The sequence below is a fragment of the Capricornis sumatraensis genome, chromosome 16, assembly GCF_032405125.1.
Source record: "Capricornis sumatraensis isolate serow.1 chromosome 16, serow.2, whole genome shotgun sequence".
In the NCBI taxonomy this organism is placed as follows: Eukaryota; Metazoa; Chordata; class Mammalia; order Artiodactyla; family Bovidae; genus Capricornis; species Capricornis sumatraensis.
The window spans coordinates 24,282,943-24,295,173 of record NC_091084.1 but is presented as its reverse complement, the minus strand read 5'-3'; the positions used below and the strand labels follow the sequence as shown (position 1 = coordinate 24,295,173).

General features: G+C 43.8%; 1 pseudogene; it reads left to right on the top strand.

Moving 5' to 3' along the window:
• Nucleotides 1-2,085: 2,085 nt before the first annotated feature.
• On the top strand, nt 2,086-8,257 carry LOC138093273 (ATM interactor-like; annotated as a pseudogene).
• The last annotated feature ends 3,974 nt before the right edge of the window (nt 8,258-12,231 follow it).

Sequence of the window (12,231 nt, the reverse complement as noted above, 5' to 3'; positions counted from 1 at the left end):
CGAATGGGAAAAGTGCCAAGTGTCCATTAGTCAATATATTCACTTCTCAGTTTTAAAAAGATCTATTTAGAAACCAAACCATTATCAGAAGTTTACTTTTGACCGCAGTATCCTGTCTATTGTCTTACGTGTCTCCCAGTTTAGCCTGTGAGCTGCTGGAGATCAGGCGCCGTGTCTCTTTGGTCTTTATAATCGCAGGGCCCAGCACGGTGCCTAGTGCACGGTAGACACTGACATATTTTTTTTTTTACATATGAGCAGGTGAATAATAATGATTTGTGTGAAATCTCTCTGCAAATTGTAAGGCACTATCTAAACAGAACGGTGACTATGAATAAGGACTTACAATCATTAAGCTACAATAGGCTAATGTGCCCATCTTCACAGTAGGAGCAATGAAGTGTGAAAGCAAACACTGGACAGCAAGTGAAGATGTACATACATAAAAGTAAAATTAATGTAATAATGCCAATTAATGTTTTTCGATAACATTTAAGAGATATGAAGTACAGTACACTAAGTTTTAAAAGCTCTTTTTTCTTGGCTGTGCTGGGTCTTTGTTGCAGTATGCAGGCTCCCTAGTTGTGGGTTGCAGGCTTCAGAGTACAGGGCCTCAGGAGTTGCAGTGAGAGGGCTTGTCTAATTGCAACACTCCAGCTCTCAAGCTGTGGTGCATGGGCTTTAGCTCCTCCGCGGCATGTGGGATCTTAGATTCCCCTCCAGGGATCGAACCCATGCCCTCTGCATTGGAAGGTGAATTCTTAACCACAGGACCCCCAGGGAAGTCCCTAAAAGCAATTTAATGACAAACATATAAAAATGATCCAACCCTGACTATTTATTGGAAGGACTGGTGCTGAGGCTCCAAAACTCTGGCCACCTGATGCAAAGAGCTGAATCACTGGAAAAGACCCTGATGCTGGGAAGGATTGAAGGCAGGAGGAGAAGGGGACGACAGAAGACAAGACAGTTGGATGGCATCACCGACTCAGTAGACATGAATTTGAGCAAATTCCAAGAGACCGTGAAGGACGGAAGAGCCTGGCATGCTGCCTTCGATAGGGTCACAAAGAGTCGGACATGACTTAGTGACTGAACAACAATAATAAATAAGAATGAACTGATGTTAAGAGAGAGAAGGGGAAACCTAAAACTAGAACTTCAAACCTCCACATCACGGGTCTTCCAAGTCAGGAAGCTTGTTCTGTACCTAATAGGAACCTGGGCAATGTCCTCAAAGGAGACTGTTCAAAATTTTCTGTTTGCATTTCTTTTACATTGAAGGCTATGAATAAGGAAAAACAAAAATGTGGGTCAGTCAATGGATGACAGATTTTAAGAGAATATTGTCAGGATCAACTTACCTTAGGAAAAGATAGAGGTCAGACTGTGTTTAAAGTGAGATGTTGAGCATAGTTGGGTTAAAATGTACATTGAGTCAGAGATAATCAGTAGTGGTTAGCTCCTGATCTGGCCCAAAGAAGTTTGAATTATTAAATGTATTAGGCAAGACAAAGAAGATAAATAAAAAGTTACTGAATTCCTTAAGCTTCTAAGTCATAGGAAAAAAAATAAATCAATGACAAATAAGCCTCTAATTTTGCTGTAACAGCCTTGAGGGAGAATGAGTAATGTTCATAGTTTGGGAATGAGAAGGAGGTGCCCTGGTCATAAACTTGGCAGAGCCACCACACGGTTGAGTCATTGTTCAGGAGACACCATTCATTCAGTATCAGCCATCGGCCACATCCATCTGCTTAGTGGAAGACTATGTAGACCACAAGCAGGAGAGCTGGTGGACAAAGGACAGTGCCGCTTCCTTCTCTATTTATAATATCCTAGTTTCTTTTTAAGTGCAGGGCTGCTTTTTTTCTTTTAATCTGTATATCTGGAAGATATTGAAATAGGTCAGGAAAGATTTAGATAAGCTAATCTTAAGTCCCTTAGCAAAAAATATCCCTTTCTTTCCATTAGAAGGGTCAGTCTTCTTATTTCTTGTGCACAGTTTCTCTCTCAAAGATCCAGCAGCAAAGGAGACACAAAGAACAGACTTTTGGAGCCTGATCCGGCCGCGGTGCGAGAGCCATGGCGGCCTCTGGGGCGGCGGCGGATCCCACGGCTCTCGCCTCGGGCGCCCCTGCCGTCCCGGCGGCCGCGAGGGGAGCCGCCGCCGCCGCCGCCGCTTCCGGCCCGTGGGGTTCCCCCGGGCGGCTGAGAGGCAGCCGGCCGCGACCCACGGCGGCGAGGCAGCAGCCCGCGGGGTCGGTGCCACCCGCCCGGGAGCTCGTCCAGCCGTCTGTGGCGAGCCGTCCGGGCAGAGCGGACCAACACCCGGTGCACGGTGCGCGGCTGCGGCAAGATCCTGCCCAACAGCCCCGCGCTCCACACGCACCCGGTCAAGAGCCACCGCCTGCAGCTCATATGTAACAGCCATCACCCACCTTAGGATCATCCCCTCACTGATTACTAAGGCAGACATTACATCTCTTAAGCACAGAGGACGGAGAAGGCAGTGGCACCCCACTCCAGTACTCTTGCCTGGAAAATCCCATGGACGGAGGAGCATGATAGGCTGCAGTCCATGGGGTCGCTAAGAGTCGGACACGACTGAGCGACTTCACTTTCCCTTTTCACTTTCATGTATTGGAGAAGGAAATGGCAACCCCCTCCAGTGTCCTTGCCTGGAGAATCCCAGGGACGGGGGATCCTGGTGGGCTGCCGTCTATGGGGTCGCACAGAGTCGGACACGACTGAAGTGACTTAGCAGCAGCAGCAGCAAGCACAAAGGAAGCAGCCAGTCTGACGAGGGCTCTCTTAACGTTGTTGGCCTGAACCATTCTCGCAAGCCCTTTTTAATTCTATATTGTTGTTTTTTGTGGAACTCCTATCAGGAGCTATATTTCTCCAAACCTTGTGAAGCATCGGTTAAGCAAAAGATACCATTTATCAATACTTCTCAGGACTGGTTTGATAGTATACAATTGTTCAGTCGCTTTGTCGTCTCTGACTTTTTGCAACCCTATGAACTGCCGCACTCCAGGCTTCACTGTCCTTCGCCATCTCCCTGAGTTTGCTCAAACTCATGTCCATTGAGTCAGTGATGCCATTCAACCATCTCATCCTATGTCACCCCCTTCTCCTCTAGCCCTCAATCTTTGCCAGCATGAAGGTCTTTTCCAATTAGTTGGATTTTCACATCAGATGGCTTAAGTACTGGAACTTCAGCTTCAGCACCAGCCATTCCAATGAATATTCAGTACTGATTTCCTTTTGGATTGATTGGTTTGATCTCCTTGTGTGCAAGAGACTCTCAAGAGTCTTCTCCAACACCTCAGTTCAAAAGCATCAATTCTTCAGTGCTCAGCCTTCTTTATGGACCAACTCTCACATCCATACATGACCGCTGGAAAAACTAGTCAATAGCTTTGACTAGATGGACCTTTGTCAGCAAAGTGATGTCTCTGCTTTTCAATATACTATCTAGGTTTGTCCTAGTTATTCTTCCAAGGAGCAAATGTCTTTTAATTTTGTGGCTGCTGTCACCATCTGCAGTGATTCTGGAGCCCAAGAAAATGAAATCTGACACTGTTTCCATTGTTTCCCATCTATTTGCCACGAAGTGATGAGACTGGATGCCACGATCTTCATTTTTTGAATGTTGAGTTTTAAGGCAGCTTTTTCACTCTCCTCTTTCACCCTCTTCAAGAGACTCTTAAGTTCCTCTTAACTTTCTGCCACTAAAATGGTATCATCTGCATATCTTGGGTTGTTGATATTTCTCCAAGGAATCTTGATACCAACTTGTGATTCATCCAGCCCAGCATTTCTCGTGATGTAGTCTGCATGATGGCACAGTAAATCCAACAATAAGAAAAGATTTGAAAACTGTACCGAAATTCTACTGTTGTCCAATTGAAGGATGCCCTAGGGGCCCTGACAGACCATTTTCTCAATTTTCTTTTTGCAAAACAGCACTGTAAGAAAGTGCATGCTGAAAAGAAGCATACATGTAGTAAGCGAAGCAATTCATATGGCACCAAGTGGGACTTGAAAAGACATGCAGAGGATTGCGGCAAGACCTTCCAGTGCACATGTGGCTGTCCCTATGCCAGCTACCGAACTGGCCATGAGATCCCTGCAGAACACAAGGATCCACCTAGTAAGAAAAGGAAAATGGAAAACTGCCTGCACAGCCGGAAGCTGTCCGGTAAGACCGTTGAATCACTGAGCAACCAACCAATCCCACAACCAGAAGTTCCAGAACTAGAAACTTTAGAAATAAAGCTGGTGGCTTCCTCTGAAGACTCTTGCAGCTCTAATGACAACAACAGACTCTTCCAGCAGCTCCAAGGTACCCTCAGAAGTTGCTTTTACCAAAGCCCAAAGTGGCTTTGGTTAAACTCCCCATCATGCAGTTTTCTCCTGTGCCTGTCTTTATGCCTACAGCCGACTCTTTGGCCCAGCCTGTGGTGTTGGTTGTCGACCATCAGGGCTCTGCCCCTGGTGCCGTACACTTACTGCCCTTGTCCATTGGAACCCTGACCCTCAGCCTAGATTTGGAGGCTCTTTCAAAAGTTGTAAATCCTGTTGCTGTTGAGCCGATTAGCACAGGTGTTCAAGTGAACTTGGGTAAAATTCCATTTAGCTCATTATTGAAGAAGGAAGTGGCAACCCAATCCAGTATTCTTGCTTGGGGAATCCCGTGGATAGGGGAGCCTGGTGGGCTGCTGTCCATGGGGTCGCACAGAGTCAGACACAACTGAAGCGATACATGCATGCATAGTCCATTACAAGAACTTGGGAACACATGTCAGAAGAACAGCATTTCTTTGATCAATGTACAGACAGACCTGTCCTACACCACACCACAATTCATACTGTCTGCACAGTGGGCCAGCCCTGACTCCTCTGTGTCGTCCTGTTCACAAACTGATTTGACATTTGGTTTCCAGGTTTCCCTTCCCATTAGTGTTCAAAGTCAGACTTTTTTGCCCAGTTCTAAGGTAACCTCCCCTTGCCCACCTTGAGAATAAATCTCTTTCCTTCGCATCTTCCAGTTTAACTAATACGTGCCTATCTAAAATGTATGCCGACACAGACGTTTCTTTTTCTGCTTTACAGGTGTAGACATGACTCTGTTTCATTCCAGTAAGCCACAGTGTGTAGATATTATCACCAATATTTTAATGAAAAATTTAAACCTTAGAATGCTGAAAGTGTATCATGCCTGTTTGGCAGTGCGTGTTGGAATACGGACATTTTCTATAGCTTGAAAACAGCGTAATTGAATTAACAAATTACAGGCTGGTTAAGTTAAGATTTTGGGGCAAAATGTTAAGCCTTGAGGAGTTGAAGACTTTCGAAGAGTCAGAGTCAGGCAGCTTCGTCTGGAACTGCTGACTTGGCCCACATGAGATCAGCCTCTCTGAAGGTTCCAAAAGACGCAGCCTTAGAGGAGCAACTGGTGCTCATGCTTTTGGTGCTGTGTCAGTTATTAAGAAGTTCCTACCCCAGGGAGCCAGAAGGAAGTGCACTAAAACCCAGGTCTTTGCAGCCCCATGGACTATACAGTCCATGGAATTCTCCAGGCCAGAATACTGGAGTGGGTAGCAGTTACTTTCTCCAGGGGATCTTCCCAAGCCAGGGATTGAACCCAGGTCCCCCTCATTACAGGCAAATTGTTTACCAGCTGAGTCACCAGGGAAGCCCAAGAATACTGGAGTGGGTAGCCTACCCCTTCTCCAGGGGATCTTCCCAACTCAGAAATTGAACCGGGGTCTCCTGCATTGTAGGTGATTCTTTACCAGCTGAGCTACCAGGGAAGCCCAGGTCTTTATTAGCTAACATTAGCGTTGACTCTGGGAGCAGCACTGCCTTTCTAAACACAGGCTTCTCCCTCTATCAAGGCTGATCGCATTTTAGTTGGTTATATCCAGGTTGAATTGTTATTGGCTTAAGAAAAAAAATGAAATCTTTCTCAGTCTAACTGCTAAACTTGTTATCTGAAGGATCTTTGCAAAGCTTTTATCTGATACGAATAACTGCCACGGTTCTTCTCTATTTTTTTTTTCCCTCGGCTGGTATCCTGCCTCTGCAGAGTTCAGTTTTTGCTACTGGAAGGCTTTGTATCACGAGAATTCAGTGATACGAATACTTGATTATCATGGAGTATTTGGGCACAGTCTTGGGGGAAAAGGTTGTATGTCAGATGTGGTATGTATTTGGCTGTTTGTTGATTATCAGCCTAGGATAAGCCGAGCCCTGCAGAGGTTACTACACACCATCAGCTTCTGAAGAGAAGTGGACCTTGCTTCTTGCAGAAACACTTAAATAGCAAAAGCTTCAAAGATAGAGAGGGAAAAAACAAGTTAATTCAGTCGTAAATTACTGCTCAAATGGTTTTATCTCTGAGGTTTGAATAGAGATTAGCTTAAATGACACTGAACTTCACTTTTCCTTGTGCATATCTTGTGCGCATCATTGTGAAGAGACCTTTCTTTTAGTTTTGTTAGTAATCACATGAATGTTAGTTGCTGTTTGTTTCCTTTTCCTGAAGCAATTCTCTCTATCTCTGGGCCGGGTTGGCAAGAAGAATATCCGGTTTAGGTTACAGAACAGTATAAACCCAGTGCTTTGCTTATGTGCTAAAAACAGCCTATCCTACAGGGTGTTACAAATAAAATAAGATCACAGATACAAGTGTTCTTGACAAGGAAGTATTTTACATATATGGCTTTTATTAGAACAGCCATGGTTTAGTGATGGGCATTATGTTTCTGGCTACTATTACTACTAATCACATTTGTAAATCCCTCACACATTTGAGACTATTGAAAAATTCTGTGCTGAAAGGATTAATTCAGGATGTAGTCAACTGTCTCTAAGGTGAAACTGAAGAATAAGGTGGCAGTAAGATTAAGATCAGAGAAGGCAATGGCACCCCACTCCAGTACTCCTGCCTGGAAAATCCCATGGACGGAGGAGCCTGGAAGGCTGCAGTCCATGGGGTCGCTGAGGGTCGGACATGACTTAGCGACTTCACTTTCACTTTTCACTTTCATGCACTGGAGAAGGAAATGGCAACCCCCTCCAGTGTTCTTGCCTGGAGAATCCCAGGGACAGGGGAGCCTGGTAGGCTGCCATCTATGGGGTCACACAGAGTCGGACACGACTGAAGTGACTTAGCAGCAGCAGCAGCAAGGTAACCTCATCTATCACTGCTCAGACTGATGCATTTATAGATGCCAGTTTCCAGCCAGGTGGGATCTCCTGAGAAACTCAGAGCAGCAGAATGCAAAGTCCAGCAGATGACTGAGTACAGATGGACCACGCTGTAATGTGTGGAGACATTTTTGAGAGTGTCCATCATCATATGGTATGTCTACAGACAATATTATAAGCAGTAGCTTAGAAGCAGAGACTGTAACTCATGAATTGTTACCTCAGAACCACCCTAAAACTTTAACTCAAGATATTGAGAAATCCGCACCAAATTTCAGTGCATGGAATAGTATACTTTCATCAGAAAACATGACAGATCATCAGACCCAAAGCATGGATTTATTAAGTGATCTAGAAAACATCTTGTCAAGTAACCTACCTGGTCAGACGCTGGACAATCATAGTCTTTTGTCTGACACAAATAGTGAACCTGACACCCAGCTCCCATCTGGCCCAATCCAGAATCCTGCAGTTGATTTTGATACTGAAGAGTTCTTTTCAGCCTTGAATACACAGACATAAACCGAGAAGAGTGAGCTTAGCACCATGACCACTGAGCCAGCCTTGGAATCGCTGGACATAGAAACCCAAACTGATTTCTTCCTTGCAGACCCTTCTGCCTAGGCCTACAGCTGTAGGAGAAATTCTAGCTTCTTCGGCCTTGAAATGTTAGACATGCAGACACAGACAGACCTGAACTTCTTTTTAGACAGTAGAAGTTCTGCCACTGGGAAGTATCTTGAAACACTCCAGCTTTTCCATGAATACTGATTCATCCAACACAGAGACCCAGACTGACAGAATCTCCACTGCTAAAAACCTGCCTGCCCCGGAATTTCAGTTGAACAGTGCCAAAACACAGACAATGAATTCTGGCTTCAAAACTTTGGGGAGCTTATTCTTCACCAGCAATGAAACTCAGACAGCAATGGAGGACTCTCCTCTGGCTGATCTGGCCTGGAACAAGATGGAATCTCAATTCAGCTCTGTTGAAACCCAGACGTGTGCAGAACTACACCCAGTCTCCAACTTCTGAAAGCGGAGTCCACATGGGGGGTGGATTCACAAATACTGGACCTGACACCCAGCTCCCATCTGGCCCAACACAGAATCTGGATTTAGAAGATGAAGAACGGGGACAACAATACTAACTCTACTGCATGTAGTCAATGATACAGTTACTTCGATTCTTTGAGGTTCTTTGCCTTTTTGTACTTATAAACATGATATTTGTGTAAAAATTTGTGAGTGTATTATAAAGTGTAAGATGTTGATCTGGAAAAAAAAAAAGTAACAGACTTTTGGACTCTGTGGGAGAAGGCGAGGGTGGGATGATTTGAGAGAATAGCATTGAAACATGTACATTACCATATGTCAAATAGATGACCAGTGCAACTTCGATGCATGAAGCAGGGCACCCAAAGCAGGTGCTCTGGGACAACCCAGAGGGATGTGGTGCGGAGGGAGGTGGGAGGGGTTTCAGAATGGGGTCATCATGTACCTGTGGTCGATTCATGTTGAAGTATGGCAAAAACCTTAACAATATTGTAAAGTAATTATTATCCAACTAACATAAATAAATTTTTTAAAAGATCCCCATTCTCCACACCACCACCAACCTCCCCCACAAAAAAAATCAGGGTTTTCCCTGTGGTCCAGTGGTTAAGAATCCACCTGTCAATGCAGGGGAATTGGTTCGAGCCCTTGTCTAGGAAGGTCCCACACGCCGCAAAGCAACTGAAGCACCTAGAGCGCGTGCTCCACAACAAGAGAAGCCACTGCAAGGAGAAGCTGGTGCACTGCGACAAGAGAAAATGTTCATGCAGCAACGACGCCCCACTACAGCCAATAATGAATAAATAATTCTGAAAAGAAAAAGAAAAAATAATCATACCTATAGGTGGGGCTTTTTGTTTTGTTGTGCGTGATTTAGAGTTAGAAGAGGAAACAGGGAAATACCTTACTACGGCAGCACTTTTTAAAAACCACAATTCCTCATGTACTAGAGACTCATAGAACAGCAGACAAAAGGAGTAAGGGAGAGATGCAACTTCAACAGAGCAGAAGTATACTAAGTGAGAAGTTGCTGGAAACTGAGAAAAGAGGCTGCCATATCAATCTGCCCTCTAAATACAGATGTTAAAGGAAGAGTCCATTACCATGCCATTGGACAGAAATCAGAACAAACGGAAGTCTCACTCACACTGGTTGGTTTGGTTTAGTTGCTAAGCCATGTCCAACTCTTGCAACCCCATGGACTATAGCCCACCAGGCTCTTTTGTCTGTGGGATTCTCCAGGCAAGAATACTGGAGTGGGCTGCCATTTCCTTCTCCAGTTTTAGGATTATCTCCCTTCTTTTGTTGACTCTGAATCTAAATAGATACCACTATGTTCAAAGTTTGGAGAAGGCAATGGCAGCCCACTCCAGTACTCTTGCCTGGAAGATCCCATGGGCGGAGGGGCCTGGTGGGCTGCAGTCCATGGGGTGGTGAAAAGTCGGACACGACTGAGCAACTTCCCTTTCACTTTTCACTTTCATGCATTGGAGAAGGAAATGGCAACCCACTCCAGTGTTCTTGCCTGGAGAATCCCAGGGACAGAGGAGCCTGGTGGGCTGCCGTCTATGGGGTCTCACAGAGTCAGACATGACTGACGCGACTTAGCAGCAGCAGCAGCAGCATGTTCAAAGTTGGTAACAGAGACAAAAAGTCCGCATGGAAAGCATTAAAAAACAAAGCAGCACAATAAAACATGAGAAAGGAGAAAAGAGATTCAGAAACTTTCCATACATGTGAATAACTTTGCTGGAGCCAGAAAAAAATTCCAGGAAATTACTGGGCATCTTAAGTGGAACTGAAGGACCTGAATGTATGGGAGAGGGGAAAGAGAAGAAATAAGGTAAAATTTCAGTAACTGTTGAGCCTGGGTGATGGGTACTTATATACATTTTCAAGTTTTTATAGCAAAACTTTTTTTAAACTAAAGATCTATTAAAGATAATGTTGGGCTGGCCTAAAGTTTCATTTAGGTTTTTGATATCTTAGAGAAAAACTGAATGAACATTTGGGCCATCCCAATAAATTAACTCTGTGAATTTGCAATATATTACAATACATACAGCCACAAAAAACAATTTCACTTTAAAACATGAGTGATATAAGAAAATTTTCTTCTTCTTTTTAAATCCCATTTATAATAGTAAGGAATATAGTGGGAATAATATAACTTAGATAATAAAATCTACTCAGAGAAAATTTATAAAACGTATTGAAAGAAGTAAAGGAATCCTGAAACAGAAATACTCATGGACAAGAAGAGTAACTGTAGTGAAGATGGCATTGCTTTTCAAATTAATTTACAGATTTAACACAACACCTAAAGCAGTATCACATTAACGGGAATAGGTAAAAATTTCTCATTCATATACTTCTTCTCATAACACTTCTTTCAAGCTCTTGGATTTTATGCATTAATTATACTTATGTTCTACATCTCATGAGGTTTTGACATCTTTGGGGGCTTTGCTGGCTGGGGAAGGACTGCCCTTTAGGCTGGCTAATTCCTGAGACAGGAAACAGTATGTTGGTTGGTGAGCCCAGCTTTCCTATACAAACTAACCAATTCCAACTGCGCACCACCAACCACCTCCTTTAGCTAGCAGTCACACACATGGCCAGTATTTCCCCTGCCCTAAATCATCCCAAGATCAGACAGACAACAGGGACAGCCCTGTCTTCCAAAGTTCGCTGGAATCACTCAGATACCCTAATCTGTTTCCCTTTCTCTGCCTTGCTTTTTCCACAGAACACATAACAAAGACTATGACCTGTGCTTTTCCCCCCTCCTCTCTTCCTTCAGGCTTCCCTGGTAGCTCAGATGGTAAAGAATCTGCCTGCAGTGCAAGAGACTTGGGTTCATATCCCTGGATCGAGGAAGATCCCCTGAGAAGGGAATGGCTGGCTACCCTCACCAGTATTTTTGCCTGGAGAATTCCATGGACAGAGAGGAGCCTGGCAGGTTACAGTCCATGAGGTCACAAAGAGTCAGACATGACTGAGCAAAGAACACTTTTCTCTTCCTTCAGACTGACTCTGGTGTACCCCTTGTGGCCATGCATGGCATGACATGCCTTTCATTTCTAAGACAGCTTTTTTCACAATGGCATTGACCTGGTGTTTTCACTCAGTCATTTTTATAAATTAACTGCTGGGCACAATTTACCTTACTTTTCTGCATTCTTTGGCCATCACGTCTATTTTTTTTTATAATGTCTAGGTTTGTTTTTTTTTTTTTTGTCAGAAGCAGCTGCCACTGCAAAAAATATTTATTTACAATGTCACAGTATTGTTGAGCATCTATGGATCATTCAGTAGCTGCACAATGCGTGAGTTCTGCTTAAAAACTCCTTCCACACAGGCAAGCACTGCTCATTTGCTGATAAAAGAAAAGAGAGAGAAGCTACAGAAGCCAGCTTGTTCATTCATTCCACAGCTTTTCTCTGACTACTTAGCATATGCTGGGCAGTGTGCTGAGTGAGGAATGGGAATACAAAAGTATCTGACATGTGATCCCAGCCCTAAAAGTGTCAAAATCCAGCTGGGTAAGTGAAACACGAACAGAAAATTCCTAAATTATCATAAAATGTAAATTTAACTTAGAGACAGCTCTTTTGCTTTCACATCCTTTTTAAGGTTCTCCCAGAGAGCTGTTTCACAGACATAATGCTGACACTAAAGTCCAACTTATAAAAGTGCTTACTTATTTTTGCAGAAGAGGGAAAACTGATTAGTAGGTATTTTCTGGGAGTAAAACAAAAAAAAAAACTATGCAAGATTGAGTCAAATCTCAAGACTTGCGGAGATTGTTCTGTTTTGCTACTCTTGAAAGGAAGATATGACTCTACTGCATTTCACTTGGCTTCTAAGAATAGTTGCATTTTTTCTATTTTTAATATTTATTTATTTATGGCTGTGCTAGGTCTTCATTGCTGCACATGACTTTCTCTAACT